General features: G+C 48.8%; 1 protein-coding gene across 1 annotated transcript in view; it reads right to left on the reverse strand.

The window, feature by feature from the left end:
- VPS13D (vacuolar protein sorting 13 homolog D) overlaps nt 1–27,184 on the reverse strand; it is a 3,263,180-nt gene that overhangs the window by 124,779 nt on the left and 3,111,217 nt on the right. The window lies entirely within an intron of this gene.

Consider the following 27,184-nt stretch of genomic DNA (forward strand, 5'->3'; position numbering starts at 1 on the left):
GGCAGGGCCAGTCGTCGGACTGGAGGGAAGGAACGGAAAAGCCCCTCGAGGAACTACTTGATCAAACGAAAGGATCACAGAGACGGCCTTGAAGAGGAGCGAGAATAGCGTGCGATAGCCGCCAGGTGCACCTTGATGGAGGAATGTGCCAAGCCCGACTTAGCCAATGAGAGCAAATATGGTTTGACGTCCTTAGGTAGCATGTTGAAAGGGTCAAGGCCCTATGTCTTGCACCAGCAGGAAAACCTCTAGCTAGAATGTCCTTGCAGTATTGTGGCAGTGGTATATAGCCGAACTCTAGGAGTGTAGGAGCTATGGCGTCAGGTTCATAAAGGCCGGGTCATGGTGTAACACTGCAACGTCGCTCCTGGAGAGAAAATTGCAGAGGAGGCAGCTTCATCGGCACGGCAGAAGACAGGGCAAAGAGGTGGGAGTACCAGAATTGTTATTGTCCAAAGACCTTTACCACTGACCCACCCGGGGGATGGGGAGGAAAGCGTACAAGAACTTTGCATGGGGAATGTGAAGGCATCTCCCAGGCCCTCCTGATGACGGAAGCTACTGGCAAAAGCCACGCACCTCTTGGCATGGGAAGAGAAGAGGACGGCTTCTGGGATGCCCCATGGACTGAATATCAGGCAAGAGATGAGATTCCTGTAGCTCCCATTTGTGAAAAGGAACTGAGTTACCTGCTGAGGGAATATTCCATGGTGTTTTGAACACCCGGTAGGTGGAAAGGAATGAGGAGCATGTTCTTTTCCAGTGCCACAGAGCATGGGCTTCGCCTGCTTGCAGATATAAACTATTGTGGTGGTGTTAACTGTGAATACCCAGACCACTTGACCGCTGAATTGTGAAAGGAAGGACTTGGGGGCCCAAAATAATGCGCTTAACTCCAGAAGATTGATATTTCAACTTGCCTTGGATCATTGACCGAGTGAATTTCTTGCTGCATCTGTGATTTTACATCTTGGAACATTGGGAACCGTATCACGGCCCATAGCGCGGCGTTTCTAGGCCATGCCCACCCCGGAAGTGACACTATTTCTACGAGGCAGCGGCACCCTGCAGGGTTTCAACTTGCCTTGGATCATTGACCGAGTGAATTTCTTGTTGCATCTGTGATTTTACATCTTGGAACATTGGGAACCGTATCACGCCCCGTAGCGCAGCGTTTCTAGGCCACGCCCACCCCGGAAGTGACACTATTTCTACGAGGTGGCGGCACCCTTGTGGCGTTGGGCGTGTGGCTGTAGCAGGCCATTTGCTAGTCCTCCAGCTGCAAAGCCTCCTAACCATCGCAGCGTCGCCTCAAACTCGTAGGAAATTAAGAATATAGAGTGCGGCTGCGAGCGCTACAGTTTGGGGTGCCAGAGAAAGGACTGAATGATCTGAGGCCACATGTTTGCGGGCCCTGAAGTGGATAATCGGAGAGGTACACCGGAAAAAAGAGAAACGAGGTAAGGGAACAGTGGGAGGGGAGTGATTTCAAATAGTACGAAATAATTGCTGATTCGATCCCTCACCCCCCCTTACACTTCGTAAAGTCGATTTTAATAAATGGCTGCAAAGTGCCACTGATACCGAGCGGCTACGACACACAGCGTTGGTGGAGACTGCGGGCGAATATAGCCTTTGATCCACTTGGATGTACGCTGACGCCTGAAGGCTAGTCGAGCACGCTATGTGACCAGCAAACTGATAAACCTTGATTTAAACAAAGAAATTGCTGCTCATAATAGCAGTGACCGGAAACGAAGTATGAAAACAAGAAAATAAAGAGATAGATTGATTTACGCAGAATACAGCCGGAAGACGACAGCGAAGTAGGTGGAGCTTGCCAGTGAAAGATGACCCCACCACAGACTAGACAACGCACTAAGACCATGTCCTAATCAGTCTCTGAACCACTAAATTGCACGGAACAATTTCAACAAGAGCGTATGCAGCACAGTTTATCAGAGTTTCATATCGAGGAACCTTTCAAGGTAGGATATAAAACGCCCAAGGTGGACTGTGAAGCACACCTATTGCCACTCAATTCCACACAACTACGATATTGAAAAAGAAGAGAAAGGGCCCTCACTCCCCATGAAAGGGGATCCACAGAGTAAGGCAGACGGGAGAGAGAAAAAGAAGACTAACGATAAACAATTGATATTGAAAAATGCCAAAGGAGGCATCACGAAGCCAGGCACAGTTATGCTAGAAGGAAATGAACAGATGCTAAGGCAAAAAATAATGCGAGTCGATGATCGGAACATACCACTGATAGATCAAGAACAAGAAAGCAATGAATATACCATCACGAAAGCTATATGCCTGATGCAATCGTCAAGATGATTTACAACAAAGCAGACTTGTAATCTACAGGGCTGGCAAAGGATTCAATGACTGGACAATTTACAGAGAGCTTGAAGAATCTGCTATCGACATCCACAGAATATGATGCTGCCTCAACACAAAAAGAAAAAGCAAAACAAGCCAGAAGAAAATGGCAATCATCATATGAAAGCCGAAGACAGTCCCAGCTGCTACTCCAAAGAAATAAGGCCCAACAAAATTCTAGAGCAGAAAGGCTATCACTCGATATAGCGGAAATCGAGATTCTTATGAAGAATCATGAAAAAAGACAAGAGGTCTTCGGGAAATTGAAATGCACTGATGTGATACCCCCGATTGAGCTGGAGCTTGAGGAACGACTTACCAAAAGCAATGAAGTGTACAGCAAACAGACACCTCGACTTAACCGGATTAGCACTCCAAGAAAGGAGCAAAATATACAAGCGCAGTCGCAGAATGCTACAGATCAAGGCATACAAGCTAATGATACATCAATCAAATGTAGATGCGAACAGGTGTCAGACCAAGAGTTTGCCTCAATAGCTACATCAATGTTAGACATGCAAAATATGTTAGTTATGACAACTTCACAATAACTTCTCTCCATTCATGAAAATGCAAGAGGCGCTGGTCGAGACAGTTACGGACCAAGCTACCCTGCTTGCACTAATGCATTATAAACAAATCTATGCATGCAGAAACCTTAATGAATAAGATAGAGGAGCGCCTAGATGCAGAATTTCAAACAAGCCAAATGTGGCAGGCAAGACTATGATATTGCAAGAAGTGATAGAGCAGAAAAAGTAGATCAGACTAATGCTCTCATTAAAATGATGACAATAAACAACATGCTATCAACACATCGTCAAAAGTGATAAGGATCGATAGGCCACCAGGAGAGCAGGCATGATGGCTGTCTGAGCTGTTAGCTCCACAACCAGCCCCGGGAAAACGGCGGAGAAACTGTGGCAAACGGGCCCCATCCCATTAATAACTACATGATACGGCTTGGTAAACCCATAACGCACCAGTGGAAAGAATCCCCAGGCTTGGAGGTGCCCCCAAAGCGGAGAAACATCGACGGAGCTTTGGAGCTCCCCCTCCCCCACCAGCGGGCCTCAGGCAGCTCACAGCAACACCAGCACCCGCTGCAGACCTTGAAGCACACATGGCGAAGCGAACTGGCCGCCAGCACGCCTGGGCCGTCGCTGAGCGTAGCCCTGGTGCGGGACGTCAAGTAGAGCAACCCGCGGTTCGTGAGCCGACTCCGGTCCGGGAGGGCCCCCCCAGCCCAGGGCCACACTTGCCAAGACCTGCATCTGCAACCCCACAGAGACGGCAGTGAAGAGCTGCGTGGGGTTGAAACAGCGGCACCACTCCACATCGCGGAAGAGGGCCCGTGGTCCCATGATCGCCCCCCCAACCTGCTGGGCAGCCCGCCCCGCTCACAAGGGGGCTCATCACCACTGGGGCCAACACAGGAGCACGTCCACACACCCCCCACATACAGAACCTTAAGGAGAGAGGTGAGGAGAGGGGCGGGTGCTATCCCAGCAGAACTTTGGACACTTGGGGCCCCCAATGCGGTCCACAAAGGTGCTGCCCTGCTAACACGAACAAATTGCCCACACGAGGACCCCCTAGCACACAGCTGGGCACTTGGGCCTCCACTCTTGGGGGATTACCGCCATATACGCCCCCACTGACCGAGGGGCAACTCCAGGAATCCCGAGACACTGCCAGCAAGCCTCATACCTCCGGTGGGGGAGGGGTGGGCGTATCCAGGGCCACATTTGGAGGTGGTAACTCAGCAGACCCGCGGACCTGGAGCTGGGTGGGGGTGTGGGGGGGGGTTTGGGTCCATCTAATTGGGCCCGGCGCCCCCCCCATAACCACGTCGCAGACCCCCCCCTGCCCGGGTACATGCCGGGGCCCCACCAGTGGCTCTAATAAAAAACTGCAGCCCCTGGGGGGCGCTGTTGCACGCATCGAATATGGCTGCCTGAAAGGTGAGCTCCGGCTCGAACAAAAATCCTGCTTTAAATAAATCCTCCCAACGCCGTTTCAGACGATAAAAGAAGGAAGATTCCTGTGGCGGAGGGCCTCCTGGACAGACCCTGAAAAACTGGCACATACGTGACGAGATCGCTGTGCTATCCTGCCTGAAGCACTTTGGCGGCCGAGAGGAGTTGGCGTAGCCGTCCAGCAGCTCTGCAGGACATTCACTGTGTGCCGGAGGTGCGGTGGGAAAGAACAGGCCACATTGGGGGAAGGGCGTCGCGGTGACTGCCATACCGCAGGGCCCGGGAAGAAAAACGAAGTGCGGTTGCCTCCAGCCTGGTGCGTTGTGCTACCGCCGGAGGACAGCACGGGCGACCGAAGCTGAGTGGGCAGAGAGGGAGAGAAGCGGGAAGCCGGCGGTGCAGCCAGAGGAGCTGTGCACTGCTCTCGCTGGCGTGCGACGAGTGACGCCGTGGCCGGCGCCGGGGGACTGGTCCCAAACATTCTGATCAGACTTTTGAGGTCCTCCTGGTAAAGATTTCGGCTCCATAGAAGGGACAAAATAAGTGTGTAAACACCCTGTGGTAGGGGGTGCAAAAGAGAAAGCGCTTCCATACTTTCCGCTCTCTTTCCACTGAACAATTACACAGTCGACTTTAATACATGGGAGAACACAATCCACTCTCAGGCCATACACCACAACACATGGGCCGCACCGAGAGGAAGGGCACAGGAGGGAAAAAGACCGGCCCAATGGACTCCTTCGCCAGCTCCCAACCACACAGGGCGGCCGACGGGGTGCAACAGGCGCCTGACAGACAGGAAGAAGATCCCTTAGAGCGCTTAGCAGCACTAGTCCAGAACGGATTTATGGCGGTCAATGTCAAACTGGATGAGATAGTGGCAACGATTGGATCCCTGAAAGCTCGAGTGGAGAAGGAGAGCAAGCGTATCACGGAAGCAGAGAGTAGAATAAGCACGGACGAAGACACAATTTTACAACATGGCCGCGACATAGCACAACTCCAAACAGAACTACATAAAACCCAAAGTAAGTGCGAAGATTTAGAATCGAGATCTCGAAGGAATAACATCTGGATTGTTGGAGTTGCGGAAACTTTTGGCAAGGGCGACATGGAGCGACAAGTGGAAAACCTTTTGAAAGATATCCTGGGAGCAGAATCTTTTTCGGAGCATTTCCTCGTGGAGAGGGCCCGCCGCACTCTGGCACCACCGCCAAAGCCAGGGGCCCCACCTCGCACCATAATAGCACGTCTCCTCAACTACAGGGACAGGGATGCTATACTCAGACTGTCCAGAGAGAAAGGCACTTTACATTTTGAGCACAACAGAATTCACATATACCCAGATTTCTCCGCTGGTATACAGGCACAGCGACGATTCTACAAATTGGTGAAAAAACAACTGCGGATGCGCAATGTACCATATGCCCTCATCTTCCCAGCGAAGATGAGAATCCATCATGGTGGTAGAGCCCACTTTTTTTCGAAAACCCCAGAGAAGCCATGGCATACGTGGAGGCCTTTATCCCGCTCCCTCGCAGAGACCGGGTACTTGATCAAAACGCTAGACCACAAGCGGGAGAGGAGAGGCAAGACTCAGCAGACTGACCGGAGCAAACCATCTACTCCCTGTCACAGGAAGAAAGGAATACTTGCAAAGAGCGGCCCGGACACAGGTTCATTGTAGTTTCGAGCCGTGAGCCCCTAACAGGGTAAGCCGGATGGCCGCAGCAGGCTACCCTCAGGAAAGCTCCATCAGTTTTGGGTAATGCCCATGGGGAAGGTTTCGAGAGTTATCGGGCAGCATCGTCAAGTTGGGGGAGATGATGTGGGTGGGGGGTCAAATTGCCATATGAGACTTCGATATGTTGAGCTGTATGGGAATCAGGTTGGGGGACCCAGTTAGAGGGGTCCTACAAGTTAAAATTTGTGGTTGCGCCGCTGTATATGACACGCTTCCAAGAAACATTGGGATAAGGAACACAGTAAAGACACACAGTCATGGCACACACTAGAGCGTTGACTCAGGGGCCGAAGCTAAAACTTCTTACATGGAATGTTCGAGGATTGAACAACTGAACTAAATCGAGCAAGGTGGGAGCCTATGTCACTCGGCACCACCCTCAGGTGATCATGCTGCAAGAAACTCACGCACTCCGGAAAGTAAACACAGAATTCTTGAAGAACTGGGGGCAACATAGATATTACACTGAATACTCCACACAGGCAAGAGGTGTTCTTACTCTGATTCACCCCTCCGTAGGCTTTCGATTTGGTAAAAGCAAAATAGACACTCAGGGTCGCTATGTCATAGTATGGGGCAGCATTGCGGGGAGGGAGATGGTGTTAGTAAATACCTATGGCCCGAATTTAGATGACCCTGATTTTTACGTAGACATGCTACATGAAATAGGCTACACGGGGTGTGAACAGATACTGTGGGGAAGGGACTTTACTACCATCCTGGACATCACGCTAGACTGCTCTACTATCAAACACCAAAATCCCTCCAAGACAGCAGCAATGTTACAACAAATCCAATTACAATTGACAATGGTTGATGCCTGGAGATCGCTACATCCACATAAGAGACAATACTCGTTTTACTCCTCGGTGCACGACACTGAGTCTAGAATAGATTATTGGCTGGTATCTGCATCCCTCATGCACCAGATCAATAGCTGTGAGATACTTCCCCGCACCCTGTCAGACCACCCCCCCATCATAGTGGAAATTAAACTAGAAAATGTAAAACCCCCGACTAGGAGATGGAGGATGCCACCAGACATTCTTAGGGACCCAGCGGTAACTGACGCATTGCTATAGAGGTGGAACACTTCCTTGATACCAACAGGGGATCAGTTGATAGGCACGCAACCCTTTGGGAAACCTTTAAGGTATGGGTGAGAAGGATACTAATCTCTAAATCTACGGGTATGTTGAAGTCAGTCAGGGTAGAACTGGCAGAGGTAGAGAAACTCTTGGGAGACCTAGAAGCGCGGTATACAGTTACACATGAAGACAAAACCCTCTCAGACATTAACAGCAGTCTACTGGAATTCAATAAACTAGCAACTAGGGAACTACTATATATGTCAACTCCGCCCAGAGCATGCAGGTACGGTGAAGGGAATAGAGCAGGTCATACCTTAGCCAACCTGTTAAAGGCCGAGAGACAGCATACACCGATCTCCAGCATATTAGCAGGGGACGGCACAGTGACCACTAGTGAAGAGGGGATAAATAGAGAGTTCACCCCTTTTTATTCAGAACTATACTCTAATCATGATTTGAAATCAGCCAGTGATGTAAGAAAGTACCTGGATAATATCACTCTCCCGACACTGCCCATAGAATATAAACTTGCGCTCGACCAACCCCTAACGACTGATGAGATCACAGAAGCAATCGTTAGCCAACGGAAAAGCACCGGGCTCAGACGGATTGGGAGTAGAGTTGTACAAGGAACTGAATGAGGAACTGGCCCCGGTGCTACTGTCGGTGTGGGAGGAAGCTATAGAATTAGGAACCCTCCCAACATTAATGAGAGAGGCTTTAATAACAGTGCTTTTGAAACCTAGGCGACCACCCAACGAGATGTCCTCCTACCGACCCCTGTCCCTAATAAATTGCAATGCCAAAATCTTTGCTAAAATTCTGGCCACGAAACTGCTACCAAAAATGCCCACATTAGTACACCCTGATCAGTGCGGCTTCATTCCCACCAGGTCAACGGCACTGAATCTCTGGAGACTGTTTGGAATCATGGCCCAGATAAAACCTGAAGCCCAGGCGGTAGCTGTATCCCTCGATGCAGAAAAAGCATTTGATTCATTGTCATGGACGTACCTATTTACAGTGCTTGAGAAATTCAGAATTGGCCCGTACTTTCTGAGATGCGTCAGGCTATTGTACTCTGACCCCGGAGCTAGAGTGCTAACTAACCGTACATTGTCTGACTGGTTTGGGTTGGGCAGGGGCACGAGACAGGGATGCCCATTCTCCCCCATACTGTTCGCCCTCACAATGGAACCAGTCGCAGCAGCCATCAGGGAACATCAGGGACAGAGGGGCATAAAGATGGCCAGCCTAACCCAATCAATATCCTTATACGCAGACGATACATTGCTGTATGTCCGGGAACCTGATATACATCTCGGTCCGGCAATGGAAACCATACACAAGTTTGCCGAATACTCAGGCTATAGGACCAACAGATCTAAATCCAAAATCTTTCTCCTAACCCCTGCCACGCGGTGCCCGGACAACACACATGGACTGCAATGGCCCCCCACTAAAATAAGATACCTGGGAATGATCGTGTCGGGGTATAAAACCTCCCTATACTCAGACAATCATGAACACCTATTGAGTACTATCTCCACCAAACTCCGCCTGTCGAGTGGCCTGACTAAAAATGGTAATCCTACCGAAGCTATTATATATTTTTACTAACATCCCGATATGGCCTGGTGGACAGTTTTTCGCAGCCCTCCGATCCATGGTTGTAGAGTTTGTGTGGTGAGGGGGGGGTGGCCAGAATGAAATGGGAAAAAATGGTGGAGCCATATAACAAAGGGGGCATAGCAGCCCCGGACTTTAAATTATATTACTTGGTAGCGCATGCCCAGTTTGCCAGATACTGGTATGATGATCTGAACACCTCACCCTCACATCTGCATAGAGAGACATACAGCACATCCGACCTACTTACGATCCATCATCTTTAAAGTTAAGCATAAAGATGACTGCCCATTCGACCCAGTCAGCACAACAGTACATGCATGGTCTAAGATCTATCGTAGGCTCCAACTGGAAACTCCTTATTACTCGGAAGCCCCCTTCTGGAACTTCCCCAGCATCGCACCATCTTATGACCCTGATGTTCAGAAAACATGGGATCCAGAGGGAGAATTCAAAATTAAAGACATCTTCCCCAATGGTAAATTCATAACACTGGAAGAATTCAAGGTTGGGATGGGGAGGGATTAGTTGAAAATACTACAATATCACAGGATGCAAATGGCCTTTAAGGCTAGATGGCCACTATTCCCAGACAAACCCCTCCACACCCATGCCTCGTGGCCTTGTCCACCCAGGCGGGAGTCAGTGTCTCGGGGCTCTACGCAGTTGTACAGACAAACATGCCGACGGTAAGTAAGATTAAAGCCTCCTGGGAAGCTGACCTGGGAACTACCATATCGGATAAGTCATGGGAAAGATACTGTGAACTAACCAAGAGGGTATCCATCAATGCAAGCCTCCGCCTGATCCAATTTAAAGGTATTAAATAAGTTGCACTACACACTCGAGAAAATTGCTAAATTTACACGGAACGGCCCTGACAGCTGCCAGAAATGCGGGAGCGAACATGCCGACTCATTTCACATGTACTGGAGCTGCCCACTTATTTACAGATTCTGGGGAGAAGTGGCGAACATTCTAGTAGAAATCACACAAGTCCCAACAGACCTAACACCCCAAAAATACCTATTCGGAGACATTGGGAAGATGTCAGAAGTCACTAGAAGACTATTTAACGTTGCATGCGTAGTGGCTAAAAAAATGTATATTACAGAACTGGAAGAGTGCACACACGCCACACATAAATCACTTTCTTAAAGAACTGGCGTGTGTCAATGAGTGTGAGGAACAGTATGTAATATCACTCCCGAGGACAAGTAAACCTAAAGACATTTGGGCTCCGTTCAGAGTGTATTTGTGCGAGTTGGGATCGGCCAGTAGTAGCCCGACAGGGCCTTGTAATGAGCCGGCTTTGTAAACATTATATGTCTTACTGTGTTTCTGTACTTCACATCTAAGTTACTGAAATGTATGGAATGTTGTGTTGATGAGGCGACGTGTACCACAATCAATAAATAAAAGTAAAAAAAATAAATAAAAAAAAACTGCAGCCCCAACCCGGGGACCCAAAATACAAGCACCATAAGATCACCTAGCTACCTGCCCAGAGGGTCATCCCGCTCCCAAGGCCACCCCCGGCGGGTGTGGCGCCCCAACTCCCTACACCACGGAAACGCCCTAGAGGAGACTCCTGTGGAACCGTGACTGCCACGCCAGCCATTTGAGCCAGATACGGCTCCCATGAACTGGAAGGAAACCCTTTCCAAGTACCAATTCCAGGCAACTGAGGAAGAGATGGCCTCTGGGGGTCCCGGCCCCGGATCTCGGGGCCATCCAGAACAATATCCAGACAATCCTGGAAGAAATCAGGGGTATGAGAACTGACATGGGAGCTAAACTGGCAGACCTTACAACAAAAGTCACCACCCTGGAGGACCGTATGGAGGGAGTCGAAAATAACCAGCTCTCCACAAGGCTCCTGGAAACTCAAATGGAAGCTAGGTTCCAAGAGGTGCACCGCCGCGAGGAGGAACTACGGTTCAAGGTGGATGACATGGAAAACAGGGAGAGGAGAAATAATCTGCGCATTTTTGGCCTGATGGAATCCGAGGGCGAAAGCCCACAAGGCTTAGAGGGCAAGGTGCACAACATCATACGGATTGTCCTGGGGGCAGACGCCGATGGGAGATCAAATTCGACAGAGTCCACCGTGCTGGAGTGGGGGCAAGGGCCCTCGCTCGGTGCTGGCCCGGCTGCACTACGACAAGGACAAAGCCAAGATTTTGGAGAAAGCTAGGAATCTCGGAGACTCTAAGGTGGCTATTTTCCAGGACCTCTCAGCCCTCACCTTGCTGATGAGGAAGAAGTGCGGTAATCTCACCAGATGGCTTCAGGGAAAGGGGGTCAGATACCTACGGGCCACCCCTTTTAATTGTCATTCTAATGGATGGGGGCGAGACACCACCTGGTTTCCGAGGAGGACATTCAACGGGTCACAGAGGACCTGGTGAGCGACCGGGCCGGCTACTCAGGCAACCGAGAAGGAGGCCCTCGAGACCCTCCACGGGGTCCCGGCAGACTGGATAACCTCAGTGGTAAAGCGAAGGTGAAGGGAACCCGCAAGTTTCAAAAAACCAGACACCCGTCAACGGCCTCTGAGGGACACTTGAAGTGAGCATGGTACTACTTTCTAAGAACTGGTCAAGTTCCTTTTCTGGATGACGGTGCTAAGTGGAGGCCCCTACGATGTCGAGGGCCAGGGCCCTGAGGCACTATAGACACACGCTACATTGGGCTCTCAAGGTTATGGGGCCAGTTGTTTCTTGAATGGTAACCAAATTGTTCACGGACCCATATACAGGGTCCAAGTTCAATACTATGGGCAGAGGGAGGGGATCACAGACTAAAGATCCCGCCTTGGACACCCAAGGCGAGGACAGCACGGGATCACCCCACACAGATGACGGGGATGGGAACCCCGAGCACTTAGTCTAACCGGGGCTGGGGTAGAGGCCTTGGTGGTTGGTTGACCAACCCCGAAAAGTGTTGGAGGATGTAGACGAACGCCTTACAATGGGGGAGAAAAAGGGGGGAGGGAACGAGGGTTGGGGTGGGGATAGGGAGGGAGGGGACCAACGAAAGGAGTAGGGGGGGACACCTAGGGGGGGTTAAGGGGAGGGGGATCAGCCAGATCGAGCTAGGGTTTCGGGCTTCACAACGGGTCCCGCACCGAAACCAAATGAAGGAGCAGAAAGAGAACGATACCAATAACGACAATGGTTGAAGGTAGGATAGGCACAATCAATGTCAAGGGCTTAAACTCCCAAAACAAAAGATCTCTGACCAGTAACATGTTCCGCAAACAACAGCTAATGGTACTCTTCTTACAGTAAACCCACTATAAACGGGGGAAAGAGTCGCCCATTAAAGGAAAGGAAATCGGGAGCAACTTCTGGGCATCCCATAGGAGCTGAAAGAAGGAAGGGGTGGGGATTCTTCTGAACAAGACATTCCACCTCACAAACATAGAAACCAAGAGGGGCTTTGGAAGGGCGATTCCTGGGGATCAAAGGCACCTGCGAAGGCGAACGCATAACTCTGGCCACCCTTTATGCGCCCAACTCAGGCTAAATACGGTTTCTGTCCCAGAACTTTGGGGTAATGGACGAATGGGCAGAGGGGGCCATAATATTGGGCGGTGATTTCAATCTCATTATGGATCCCAAATTGGACGGCTAGAGGAGTGGGGTCAAAAGGGGCCACCAAAGACAATCTAGCACTACAGACCGTTCTAAAAGAACACTATTGGGTAGATATATGGCGCGCGGCTTGCCCGGGTCCGGGGGGATACACTTTCTTCTCTCCCCCACACTACACTTATACAAGAATCGACCTGCTCTTAACCTCAGAGGAGGGTGGAGGTGTGGCTACGCTCCCCAAGGTGGAAGCAATAACATGGTCAGACCACAAGCTGCTGGTGGCAAGTTGGTCACTGCCCCTATCCCCGAGATCCTCAAAGCCGGCGCTGTAATGACACACTCTTGAGAGACCCAGTATTCAGAGACTTCTTAAGGAACAAAATAGTAGCCTACTTCGAGACAAACGACAATGGGGAAACTGACATGGTGACGGTGTGGGAAGCAGCAAAGGCCATCTTCCGGGGTCTCTTTATTGCCGAGGGCTCCAGGCGCAAGCGGGAGAGAAGGCTTATTGAAAATAAGATACGAGCAGAGTTGAAAGCTCTGCGTGCAAGGCTCAACCTCAACGGGGAAAACAGGGAAACCCTCTTGGTAGAAATGCAAGAGAAGAGACCAGCACTGCATACAGTCCTCATAGGTGAGGTGGTTAAGAAACTGAGATACACGCGCCAAAGATATTATGAAAGGGGGGACGAAATGGGGACTCTACTTGCGCAGAGCCAGGGGATGTAGAATGGAGAGGAGGGTGGGACCCACCAGGGATGGAGGCGGTAATGTGCGCAATAAAAAGGAAGAAATAGTAGGCTGCTTCGCTGACTTTTATAGGGAACTCTATACAAAGCAGGGTGGGGGGGAATCAGTGGAGGAGATCCGGGCATACTTAGCGGAACACCCACTACCCCGACTGACCGAGGTGGAATTGCAAGAGTTGGAGGGGGATATGACGGGGGAAGAGGTTGAGGCCGCCATTAAGAGATTAAAAGTGGGGAAGGCCCCGGGGGGAGATGGGTACACGGCAGATTTCTATAAACAATACCAACCCACCCTAACGGAGCCCCTAGCCAAACTGTTCAACCAAATTAGAAATCAAGACACAATCCCGCTCACCTTTCTGCAGGCTCTCATCACTGTAATACCCAAACCGGGTAGAGACCTGACGGACTGCGGATCATACAGACCCATTTCCCTCCTGAACCTCGATGCCAAGATCTTTGCCAGGATTCTGGCCACCCGATTAGAGAAATGCCTACCCCGGCTGGTCAACCCAGGTGGGATTCATCTTCAATAGGCATCCGACAGCATGCGCAAAACCCTTCATGTACTAAATTCAAAGATGGTCCGAGATGAAGGGGCTCTATTGCTGGCACTTGACGCTGAGAAGGCCTTCGACAGGGTTAGTTGGGAATTCATGGGGGAGGTTTTCTCTGCGGTAGGGATGGGACAAAGATGGTTGGTATGGATGTCAGCATTATACTCCGCCCCATCTGTCAAGGTGGTCGCTAACGGAACTAAATCGGAGGTTTTCCCACTAGAAAGAGGAACGAGACAAGGCTGCCCACTGTCCCCCCCGATATATGCCTTGGTCATGGAGCCCTGGGTGATCTCGGTTCGGAATGATGAAGCAATCAATGGAGTAGGGATAGGTGATTCCCACTGCAAAATTAGCTTATTTGCCAACTATGCGCTCCTCTATATCACTAAACCCTCATAAAGGGTCCCCCATGTCCTGCGGGGTTTGGCACGCTAAGGGGATCTCTCAGGATTCAAGGTTAATCTGAGTAAATCAGTGGCATTCATAGGGGGACAGCTATCGGAAACAGACAGGATATGTGGAAGAGCTTCCCCTTTCGACGGCAGAGGGACGGGATCCGATACCTGGGAGTCCAGGTCACAGCCAACCCTACAGACCTCTTCCCCAACAACTCTACCCCACTCTGGACAGAGGTCAAAAGGGATATAGAGAGATGGGCAGACTCGGGGTTCTCGTGGATGGCGTGTCTCAGCCTGATTAAAATGGTAGTCCTCCCTAAGTTCCTGTTCCCGTTTCAGGAGCTCCCCGTCCAGGTGCCCAAAACCTTTCTAACGGCAATAAAACGTACCCTTCTTGGATTCCTCTGGGAGGGCAAGAAGCACAGGATTTCATATGAGGTTCTAACAAGGCCCAAGGAAGACGGAGAGGTGGGGTTCCTAGACTTTGAAACATACTATAAGGCAGCCCAGCTGAGAATTCTCACAGACCACTTCAATCCTGGGACAGAAAAGCAGTGGATGGCGATGGACAACAGGGTACTTGTCCCGGTCACGCTGGATGAATGGCTTTGGGTCCCAAGATCACGTGTCTCAAGGCGGGTTTTACAACACCCGGTGCTGGGGGTTTTGTGGTCGATCTGGAAGGAGGCTTCTATAGATGGCTCACCACCTGGCCCTCCCCGCTGAGTTGCATTTGGGCCCCCCGTTTATAGACAAAGTGGCCGAACCAGCCCCCTTCCAACAATGGTATGAGGCAGGTCTCATCAGGGTAGGACACCTGTGGGTGGGGGGGATCCTTTATGCCCCTACTGGACCTGGAGGAGGCCCTGGGGCTGGGCAGGCTATCACCGTTCCGCTACCTCCAGCTCAAGGGAGTCCTCACCAAGCCTTCATGGGGAGACACCCTCACACGAGACCTAACAGATTTCGAGAAAATGCTCATCTCCACCCGGAGCTCCAGGGGGGTCATATCTCGCCTCTACAAACTCCTTCTGTTATCAGCCCCTGGGGAACCTCCACCTGCACGGAGACAATGGGAGTGGGACTTGGGAGGGGCAGTAGATGATAAGAGGTGGTCTAAGATGTGCATCCGAGCCCACACCGCTCAACGACCCCGCTTCAATACCGACACCAAGCCCTAAAGGTACTGCATAGGTGGCACTATCCCCCCCAGAGGATCGCCAGAATGAGACCGGGATACGACCCACACTGTTGGAAATGCCGTAAAACGAAAGGTGACTACATACACATGTGGTGGACATGCCCTAGGGTACGAACATACTGGGGGAGAGGTCCTATCCTGGATCAAAGGGGACGAGGGAGTGTGTAGGCCCCTCTGCCCTTGGCTGCTCCTCTTCGGGATTGATGTGGGTGATAACCACAAGGAAACTCAGGGCCATATGTTACAGGTCATGTTGGTGGCAGCTAAGTGTTGCCTAGCCCAAAAGTGGAAGAACCCACACATGCCGGGGGAGAGGGATTGGGTCTCCAAGGTCCGGGCCATCTACGACATGGAGTTTTTGACACACGTCCTCCATGAATCTAGGTCCAACATTGAAGAACTCTTGCTCCCCTTTTTTGAGAAGTATGAGCGCCCGGCTTGAAGCGATAAAGGCACACCTATGGACCTACCCAGACACCAAGGAACACCGGGGTCGACACCCTAAAGGCATGAGGCATTGGGTATATAACCTCTCCACAGGGGCCTCAATATGCCAAGCCAAAGACATTTGTGCACAAGAATTTTATGTCAGACCATGGCTAGGAATGTTCTCCGAGAACCTGCTGGACAAACTAGATACCAATGCTCGATCTACGGCTGAGGGCTAGGAAGGGGGACAGGGGTGGGAGATGAGGGTTATTGTTAAAATGTTTTCGGGGTGAATATTGACAAAGCAGAATGCATAATGTAATAACCAAAAAATGGCAATAAAAATTTGATTTAAAAAAAAAAGTGATAAGGACAACGGGAGGAGAGTCAGTAAGAAAATGATACCTGGACAAATCATAGTGGATAATCTAATCGACCTGAATGAGGAAGAAATTGTCTTGCAAAAGAACAATAATAATGCCACGATCCTAAAAGAAAAGCAGGCAAATAAGCCAGAGAAGGAGAATAGAACTAGCAAAAGTGGGCAAGCAATTTATGGGATACTTAATAAAGAAAATACACCTATAACAACAAAAATGTGTGTAAAAAAAAAAAGTGACAAACTGGATCACGAGCATTCTTGCGAAATATAACTTTAACAATAAAAGAAGTGCAAAGAAAAGGTCCAACGAAGAGAAGCCATAAGCAGGTCTCTCCATATCAAGAAGCGAGTAATGAAGAGAAGGAAACCAGCAGAGATAACCGGAATGAAACAGTGTTAACAACTGGCCTCATGGACATGTTCATCTACACGAACAATCAGAAGAAGCGCAAATACAAATGACCCAGGACACAATGATCATAATTGATCAATATGAAGAAGGGGATTCGCAACAAGCGTCTGGGATAGAGTTAACACTAGAAGAAATATCAAAACTGGAGCTGGAGGATGACCAAGCAGATGGGACTAATGGAATAGGAGAGAAAAGGCATGAAGAAATATGAAATGAGAGGCGCTTCCAAGACAATCAGCAAGAAACAAGAAATACATTGAGATCAATCAAATATAATGGGAGCGAAAACACACTTAAGCTCCCTATCTTTGTGGATCCACAGAAAAAACGTGAAGAATATAAGATAAAAATAAAAAGAATTGAGGCACAACAGGACAATTTAATATTAAATAGAACAAATGTCCTGAGGCTCCTACAAGTATTACCTAATATGGAAAAGATAACAACGAAGGACATTCAAAGCATAGAATTTATCGATGACCAAAGCACAGACCAGGTATGGATAACATTTGCTTCAGTCAAAACACTCAAGATAGTCATAGAAAGCAAATCATATCTGCTACAACTGGCATTTGAATGGACAGAAAGAGATGGAAGTGCTAAATTGCTAGACAAATTGAGTGATAATCCAATTGAAGACTCGGAGGTCAATAAAAACCAACGTGAAGAATAGGACTATGAAGACTCATGGAGCAGAGAACGGCCGCAGTACGGAAAAAGATGGCGGAGTGAGCAAGAGAGGTCTGAGGAGAATATTAGACAGATCCAACACAAAGAACGCAGAGAACATGCGATATGGAGACAAGCTGAAGACACTCCTTTAAACGAGCAAGCCAATCAAAGACAACAACAACTAAATAAGAAGCAGAAGCAAACAATCACACTATGTTCTTGGAACACACGTGGGCATAGACATCTATTCAGCCAAAATATATATGACCTAAATAAACACCAGTTGATCTGTATACAAGAATCCTGGCTAACACAGCACCCAGTGTGTGATGGATACTCAATTTTTATGAATCCAGCGATACAGGGGAAAAGAGGATCCGCGTCAATGGTGAAAAACGGAGAAAACTTAGAAACACTCAAATCCACAAATTTGCACCCGTGGGCCCAAAGGACGATTATCAAGTATAAGCAAGGGACGCCAAGAACCCAAATGAAAAGGTCTGATGTTAGCAATACCCAAATCTGGACCGTCATGAACATCTACTGAAACCCGCTTTCGATGGCAGATGACATTCATCGATTCAGTCTGTTCAGCATTAGATCAAGCCGTGATAAAATATCCAGAGACAAACATAATAATATGCAGCAATCTAAATTTGCATTTTTATGATAAGCATGGCCAGACCATTGAAGAACAGGAGTCAAACCAGCGAGCAAAACACTGGAAAAGAGAGACAATGAACAGGAATCATATTAGATCAGAGAGTATCGATATGAACACAGGACTGCTCATGAAGACCTAGGAAGTAAGGTAGATCCTCAGCAATTAACAATTATATATACATGTCCAAGGCAATCCATGATAAAGTCAAAGAAATCCTGAACACAAAAACAGAAGTGAGTGACCATTACATCATGACAAGTGTCTGGCATGTACAACATCCATATAAAACTAAGAGCAGCCTCCCGCAAATGGAAATTAACAACGGAATGAACAGGTTGAGGATTGTAAAAAAAGGACTTGAAAAACTACCAAAAATATTCTCAAACACCGAAATGGATGATTTGGAGAAAAACTATGAAGGGCTTCTCGTCCCCTATCGAGAAACAAAGAAGAGAAAGCAATTCAACGCGCGGGATCACGCACATGCTTATAACACTGAATTGGTAAAAAAAAAGAGAGAACTACGGTGGTCAATAAAGAAGATAATGAAGCAGAAATCATGGGACAAATTCAAAAAAATAAAAGAGGCAAAACAGCGATTCAAGACCTGGACAAAAAATAAGATGCAAATACAGCAAGAGGATGCCGAATCTATGTTAAAAAAATAAAAAAAAATCGAAACACTAGAGAGCTCTGGGCTTTACTAAATGCTAAGACCACAACCCAAGATGCAATGATTACAGACGTACCAGAGGAGAGCTGACTGAATACTTCACCAATTTATACAAAGTCCGGCCATATCAAGGTGTATACCAACTAAAAACCAGAGTGGAAAAATGGCACTTTGACTGGGATGTTTCTGATATATACAAGGCGATTCAGGAACTAAACACGTCAAGAGCCCCAGTTACCGATGGACTCTCTAATGAAGTCATCAAGAAGAATCCAGAGATCTGGGGAACAATATGCGACAAAATATTCCAACTAATTAAAAAGACAAATAAGATCCCACCTTCATGACAGAAAGCTATCCTGATAACCATTTTTAAACAGGGATCGTCTAAGGATCCAAGAAACTATCGCCCCTTGGCGCTGCTGGACCCGCTGGGAAAGCGATTTGCAAAACTGCTATTGGAGAAGCTTAACAGATGGGCAGTGAAGGAAAAGAAATATGCCACCGGGCAAACTGGTTTCGTTAAATCCATAGGAACGAACATAAATCCTGCAATGCTGAGAACATCCCTAACAGGGACTGCAGGAGACAGACTGAGGCCGGCGTCATCTGGGAGAGTAAGAGGACTTTGGCAATAAGGGAAGGCACCCTCTCCTCTGATGGAGTGGACATGCAAGAACATGTGTCCAGGTGAGCGCCCAAATAGAGCGCTCACTGACACGGGTTTAAACAGGATTTCAGAATGTTTACAGAGAATCCTAGAGACTGTAAGCATTTGATACTCCTTGCGGTATAGTGGGTAGCCAGGGGAAGGGAATCAGCCCGCACCAGCCAGACGTTGAGGTATGGGTAGACGTGTACACCTGAGCGATGACAGTGTGCGACCACCAGGGCCAAGCATTTGGTGAACAGCCCCTGGGCTGACCTAAGGGTAGTGCCTTGAACTAGAAATGGTGACCTGCCACTGTGAAGTGCAGGTAGCGGCAGTCTGATTGATGAATAGGTAAGTGGAAATATGGTTCTTCATTGTTTCCCCGCAGATCGATTTCATCGAATCCCGGTTGTCCGGGCCCGACATGGGCGCTGCAGGGAAACATCTTTCCCTTTCTGCGCTGCCTTCTCTGTCTGTTTCAGAAGGGGGGGACACCCCTACAACTCCCATTCCATCACCTGCCCTCCTCCCCAATCCCAGTCATCTGTTCAGCGGGTGACACCCCACCACCCCGCCCCACCCCGCTCCCCCATTGATGACATACCCACACACAGGTACACACACACATATATATATATATACACACACACATACACACCCAAACCCATCCACAAACCTCCTGCTTACTTGACAGTCCGCACCATGATCAGCCCACTTCCTATATGCGCATAAAAAGCATGTGCAGTTCTTTTAAAGGCTGCTTTGTGAAGAAAGCGGCTTTTCAGGAAATCTTTGCAAAGAAAGTGGGCTGAACGTGGAAATATGCATCTTCTTGATCCAAGGACACCAGGGGTCGTGGTCAAAGATTTATTGAGGGCTGTTGGCGGGGGCGTCCACAAAGACCTTTCACGTGTCGAGAAGGATGTGCCCTGACACGCTGACTGAGTCATGGACGAAGACCTGCTGACGTGACTGGCCGATGATTATTTGCCCTGGGCTGTTGACAGAGTTTTAGACGAGGATACGGCCTGACCTGTTTACCTGTCAACGTCATCAAGGAATGCTTCTTTGACATCCAAATAGCCGTTGGCTCTGTCGTTGAAGTCAATGTCAAGGCCATTTTGACAGAGGTCAACTGGACCTTTTTGCCTTTTTAAGCTGAGAGGTATCCTCCTGTGATCATGACCTCTTGGAAGAGGAAGTACACTGGACAGGTGTTCTCTGTCTCATGGAGGTATGACTCTGGACTGAAGTCGAGTCAAAGGCCCTCGCGTCATCGAGGCAAGCAACTAAACTGAAGTGGCAGATCCAGAGAGATTTGTTAGAAAACGACCGACAGATTGAGCAGTCCTGAATGTCATGTGCCGGATAAAGGTAGTAGAGGCAGACCTCGCGGAGGTCTTACACGTAGATATTCTTGAGGCTGTAGCAGGCACAGGCCTTGAAAAGACTCCATTTAGGGACCGCCATGGACGGGTGAAGGCCTCAAACTTGAAGACGAGAATCTGCTCTGACAGGGCGAAAACAAAGTACCGGAGCAACAGCAGGCAACGCTGGAGTCAAGGATTCGGGAAATTGTTGTGAAAATGAAAAACATGCATGAAAGTAGGCAAAACGCAGAATTATGATAGAGAGACTTCTGATGACTTCCAACACACAACGTGCGATATGAAATCTGAAGATGGCCTCCAGGGTTCGAGCTAATGGAGCCCTTTCTATTGGCTATTGGGAATATGACCCAAAGGAGAAATGACGTACCATAATTTTCTTTCTAGGGATTCTTCTCCCGCAGATTCCTGATCATATAGATATCCCTTGCAGTGTCAGCTGCTCGGAAACTTTGACAGGGGGTGTAGTGCATCTTGACTCAGCCGTCAATCAGTCTTGACTCAATGCCCCCATCGTCGGCTCCGTATGGAACGTCAGTCACCATACATATACTTAGTCACTATGCCCCTATACCTCAGTCGAAAGTGAATACAAATGAAACCCAACTGGGTATTTTCTTTTTGTTTTTTTGTGGGAAATGGGGACCACAGGAGGAATGCAGTGCTGAACTAAAAGAGGACAGTAGTCCCTGAAACTATAGCTCACCTCTTTTCTCCCAAAAGAAAGACAGCCACTGATTGCAGACACTTTCATAGCGGGGATGGATGGGAGGGGTGATGAGGAATCTGCGGGATAAGAATCCATAGAAAGAATATTGCGGTAATGCTCCAATGTATTGCCTTTCTCGTGCAGATTCCTCGTCAGATAGAGTCCCATAGCAGTATTCGCGCTGGAGGCGGGATGAAACAATATTACAGCAGAAGATTCAGCAAAACCGAAGTTCCAAATCGAGTGTTGACTCCATGGGTGATGTCCAGGCTGTAGTACTTAGCAAAGTTATGCAGGGGGAACCAGGTCGCAGCCTGGCAAATATCTCTTTGCAGCGCCATAGAGGTAGATATCCCTCTGGTGGAATAGGCCCTGATGCCCAGAAGCAACTCTTTCCCCATATTGTGATAGCATTCAGAGATGCACTGTGATCCACCGTGAGATGGTCTGTTTTGAAACAGCTAAGTCTTTCCAGGCGACCGAGAAGACAACAAATAACTGATCCACTTTCCTGATTTCGAATGTTTTGGACACAAAAACTCAACGCCCTCTTCGGGTGTAGCCTGTCAAATCGTTCCTCCCCCTTAACGGGGTGCAGAGGCGGGTAAAAAAACAGGAAGGCCAAAGGCCTGGTACAAGTGAAATTCCGACACAACCCTGGGCAGAAATCCGGGTCGCACCTTCAGAGAAACTTTCTCTCGAAAGAAACAAAGGAAAGTTGGCTAGCAAAACAAGGCCTGCAGCTCGCTGACCCACCTGGCCGATGTGATGGCCACCAGAAAAGCACTTTTCATGGTGAGCAACGGCAAAGAACGAGAATCTAAAGGCTCAAACTGAAAGGTGAGGACCAAATTAAGGTCCCAGTCTGGAACGACAAAGGGACTAGGTGGAAATGTATTCACAAGGCCCTTAAGGAAAATAACTGGGATCGTGAAAAAGGCCCCTTGATCCGGAGAACTTTTAAACACAGACAAAGCTGCCAAGTACCCTTTGACTGTGGTGACCTGAAGGCCTGAAGAGGCCAGAGACAGAAGGAACTCCATCACTGTAGTGGAGGGGCAAGAGACAGGGTCAATCTCGTGGTCCATACACCACGCCTCAAATCTTCTCCACCTGCATGCATACTGTGATCTTGGTGATGGCCTATGTGCAGCCGGCAGCACCTTGTCCTCTCAAGAGCCATGCATGTAGGTTAAGGGATTCCGGGCTTGGATGGAGCACCTGACTTTCCGACTGGGACAGGAGGGCTTGACGACAGGACAACTCAACTGGAGAGTTCGACAGATGGCCAAGTACATAAGGTCTGAGTACCATGTCCTCCTTGCCCAGTCCGAGGCGATCAAGATCAGTGTTGCTGAAAACCTCCTGAACCCTCAGAATGATGGGAATCGGAGGGGAGGCATAGTGGAGGGTGAAAGTCCCTTCCACTGGAAATGCATCCCCTAGCGCACCATTCACTGGGAATTTCCTCAAGCAAAATTGTCTGCGCTTCCTGTTGGACTCTGTGGCAAACAGATCCACTGCTGAGGTACCCCAGAGAGAGAAGACCTCTTCCAGGACCTCCTAACACACCTCCCACTCATGTGAGAATGTGCTCTGCCTGCTCAGAGCATCTGCCAAATCGTTCTCTGTCCCCACCAGATGTACTGTCGAGACCTGATCCTCCAACAGCCAGAACCACAGCTGCATCACCTCTCTGCAAAGGGGGAGGGAGCGCACACCGCCCTGCTTGTTTTGGTAGTGCATGGCCACTATATTGTCCGTCAAAATTAGGACATGTTTCTCTTTCAGAGAGGGTGTGAACGCCTTTAGGGTTAGCATGATGACTCGCAACTCCAGTCTGTTTATGTGCCACTGGGCCTCCATTGCTGACCAAAGGCCGCTCACCTGCAAGTCCTTGCAGTGATTGCCACAACCCTGCAGGGACGCATCCATGACCACCCTGGCCTGGGGCCACAGAGGACAGAAGGGTTCCTCCGCCAACATGTTGCTGCTGCTGGCCCACCAAGGGAGGTTGTCGGCCACCGAACTTTAGAGCCTGAGGACGTCCCTCAAAGTGCCGAAGTACTGGGACCACTGACCCTGCAGGAGCCACTGCAAAGATAGCAACAACAGCCTGGCCTCTGACAACAGAAATATGCTCTGTCTAACAGAGTTAGTAGGGTCAGTGCAGACAATGCTATGGCACCTCCTATCCCTGTGCTCTTTGGTGTCCCGCAGGGGGATTGCTCTTCGCCATGAATTTATAATATTTTCATGGCGCCATTTTTTGCACACCTCGAACAGAAGGGGGTTCTTTTTTCGAACTATGCAGATGATACGCAATCTGTCATTCCCCTCATAGGGCAGCATTAACAGGATGAGACAGAATTGAACCTAATCTTTGCCATAATTGAGTGTTGGATGATGCAGAATAACCTGGCACTCAATCGTGGTAAAACAGAGCCGATTGTGGTCGGTTCAGTAGGCGTTCTTGCGAAACTAGACCCAGCATATAAACATTTTAAGTTGGGGGATGTGATAATCTCCACACTCCCCAAAGTGAAAATATTAGTGAAAATATTAGGGGCCGTGTTGGATCAGACTCTAAATATGAAAGCCTACGTAGGCTGTACTGTTGCCTTGGCTACATATTATATTAAGCTGCTAGCCCATCTGAGACCTTTAATATCTGAAGAGAATGCAGAGACAATTGCATGCGTGATAATTGGATCTAAAATAGATTATTGTTGTAGCCCGAAGTGACTCAAAATGGCGTAGTGAGAGGTAGGACTCTCGTCACGCTCTCATGTAACAGAATCTCGTCGGGCCCTATTTTGACTTCCAGTTGAGGCGTGCATTACCTTCAGGTTGCTCGTGATCATCTTTAAGTGTCGAATGGGGACCATGACGGCATACCTACAAAAGCACATATTGGAAAAATCCAGCTACAGAAACTTAAGATCTAGCAACCAAAACCTCCTTTGGTTGCCGAGATGTAAAACTAAAAGTTCCCGTTGGGGCGTTAGTTTGTATCGGACCGTCATTATGGAACGCATTGCCTATATCATTGAGAAGTGTACTGTCCTTGAGCATGTTTAAAAAAAGAGCTCAAGACCTGGCTATTCCGTTAGGAACACTTTGTATTTGCTGAATTCGGATTGGGGTCTTTGACCTTGGCCTGCCGCTTGCTATCGGTCCATGAATGTTTTCTGTCCAGTATGTTTGATGGCGTCCTCACATCTAGGGGTTTTATGGCTGCGTGTTATAAATATATAAAGTAAAAGTAAAGTAAAGGCAGCCATGAGACCTAAGAGGCAGGGGAAGGAAGCCGCTGGTAAGGTGCCATGGTTCTGGGAGAGATGAAACATCTGTCCGAAGCTGGTGACCCTCTCCCTGGGAGGAAAAGCTTTCCCTACCCATGTCTAGGACTGCTCTGATGAACTGGAGCCTTTTATGCTGGTGTTGTGTGGAACTTCTGCAGGTTCTGGGAGAGGTCCAGCCTGTGGAGTAGTGAGCAAGTGCCATCAAGATGGTACAAAACCTGCTCCATCAAATTCCCTCAGATCAGCCAGTCTTCGAGGTATGGGAACATATGGAGGCCGGATCTCCTGAGGTGAGCCGTGACTACCGCCATGAGATTGGTGAAGACCCTCGGAGCGGAGGTCAACCCAAAGGGGAGCACCTTGAACTGGTAGTGCTTGTTCCCTATGAGGAATCTCAGCAACTTCTTGTGCTTCTGGTGTATCGGCACATGAAAGTACGAGTCCTGGAGATCGATCGTCACCAGACAGTCTTGAAACTCGAGAGCATGGAGAATTTCGCTCAACGTCACGATCTTGAACTTGTACTTGCTCAGAAACGTATTCAAGGCCCTGAGGTTCAAGATGGGACGGAGCCCTCCCCCATTCCTGGATACCAGAAAGTACTGGGAATACCAACCTGATCCTCTCTGCTCATGCCATGGCACGGTTTATAGTCAAAAAGTCGAAAAAAAAATGTCGAATAGCAAAAATGTCGAAAAAAAAATGTCGAATGTAAAAAAGTCGAAAACACATACATATAATAGGAAAAGTCATAATTTCGAAAAAAAAATGTCGAAAAAAAAATGAAAACCCAAAAAACTCATTTTTTTTTTTTTACCCAGATAGTAACATTTATTATGGGGGGGGGTCCCCCCCAACCCCCCCATCCCAAACCCCTACCCCAACTCCCCCCCCCTCCTCCCCATCCCCCCCAACCCCCCATAGATATACCTTTAATTATTTTAAAAAAATCTTTAATATAATATTAAATAATTAATTAATTATTTAAAAAACCATCCCAAACCCCTATCCCCAACCCCCCCCATCCTCCCCATCACCCCCACCCCCCATGGAAATACCTTTAATTATTTTTAAAAAAAAGTTTAATAAAATATTTATTATTAATACATAAAATCGAAAAAAGTCGAAAAAAATCCGACATTTTTGTAATTCGACATTTTTATTTTCGACATTTTTTTTTCGACATTTTGACTTTCGATATTATTGTATACGACATTATGACTGGACACCCCATGGCACCCTTCAGAACCAGGGCTTGCAGTTCTACCCGGATCTCCTGTTGCAGCTATTGAGGAGGTGGTGGAGGCCTGTTCGGTAGCCTTTTTAAGAAAGACAGACAGTAACCCCACCGCACAAGCTAAAGAGCCCAGGCATCAGAGGTAATCTCCAGCCATTGAGCCCAGTGCTCGGATATCCTCCCTCTAATCAGGGAATCATGAGAAGAGAAATCAAAGCATCTTTGAGGGTGGAGCCGCTGCTGACGCTGTCTGCTAGCCTTTAGAGGTCCCTCTGCCTCTTCTGGAGTGCAAAAAACACCTCGCCCCTACCTGGCTTCTGGGAGCTGAGCCTTCCTGCCATAGGGGGCATATCGCTGGTAGCCTCTACACCTTGATGCAAAACTGAAGGCAGGGTTGGCCAGCTGTTGCACAGCTAGGCCCAGGGACTTTGCGGCTAGCTTGGACTCTGAATTTTTCCAGCGAGTCGTCGGCTTTGGGGTCGAAAAGATTCTTACCATCGAAAGCAATGTTGAGTTTGTTTTGAACATTCAGTGAGAATCCCAAAGTATGCAGGTAAGCCTGTCTCCTGAGCATTGTGGCTGACCCCATAGACCTGCCGACACAGTCTGCAACGTCCAGGCCCGTCGGCAAAGACTGCCAAGCCACCTCTCTGCTGTTGTCTACCAACCTTTGGAAGCACTCCCTCATTTCCCCTTTCAGGGATTTACTCAGCAGCTTCCCCAATAGCCGCCACAAACCAAAAGAATATTTGGCGAATCCACAAGAAGCACTGACCAGCCGTCAGGGCCATGCTGTCTGACAAGAAGATTTTCTTTGCCAAAGCGTCAACCTTCTTCCCCTCCCTATGAGTCGGGAGAATTGATGTAGAAGTGCTGGCCTGATAGACACTGTGGCTGCCTGCACCACTAACCCCTCCGGTGTCGGGTGGATGGAGAGATACGGGGGTCTTCCCTTGCCGGCCTGTACATCTTGGAGAAGTCAGAGTTGACTGGGAGTGTGCTACAAGGCCTCTGCCACAAGGTGGCGATAAGGTCAGCGATAGCTGCATCGAAGGGCATGGCCCTTTCAGTAGCTGGTACTTCAACAAGAATGTCACTCAAGTCGTAGCCTGATAAAGGCTTGGTTGGGGCACTCCACCGCAGGGTCCACTACCCTGTCCACCAAAGCCCTATACTTGGCATTTGTGTGTCCATGTGGGTGGGACTGCTGCGTTTGCAAATCCAGGGATGTGTTGAGCCCACTGGCGTCATGAAGACCTTCAGCCAGTGCCACCAGATCCACCTGGTCGACGAGAAAGTCGGACCCTGCAGCCCCTTAGT

The sequence above is a fragment of the Ambystoma mexicanum genome, chromosome 8 (genome assembly GCF_040938575.1).
Source record: "Ambystoma mexicanum isolate Mex_15411 chromosome 8, UKY_AmexF1_1, whole genome shotgun sequence".
Lineage (NCBI taxonomy): Eukaryota > Metazoa > Chordata > Amphibia > Caudata > Ambystomatidae > Ambystoma > Ambystoma mexicanum.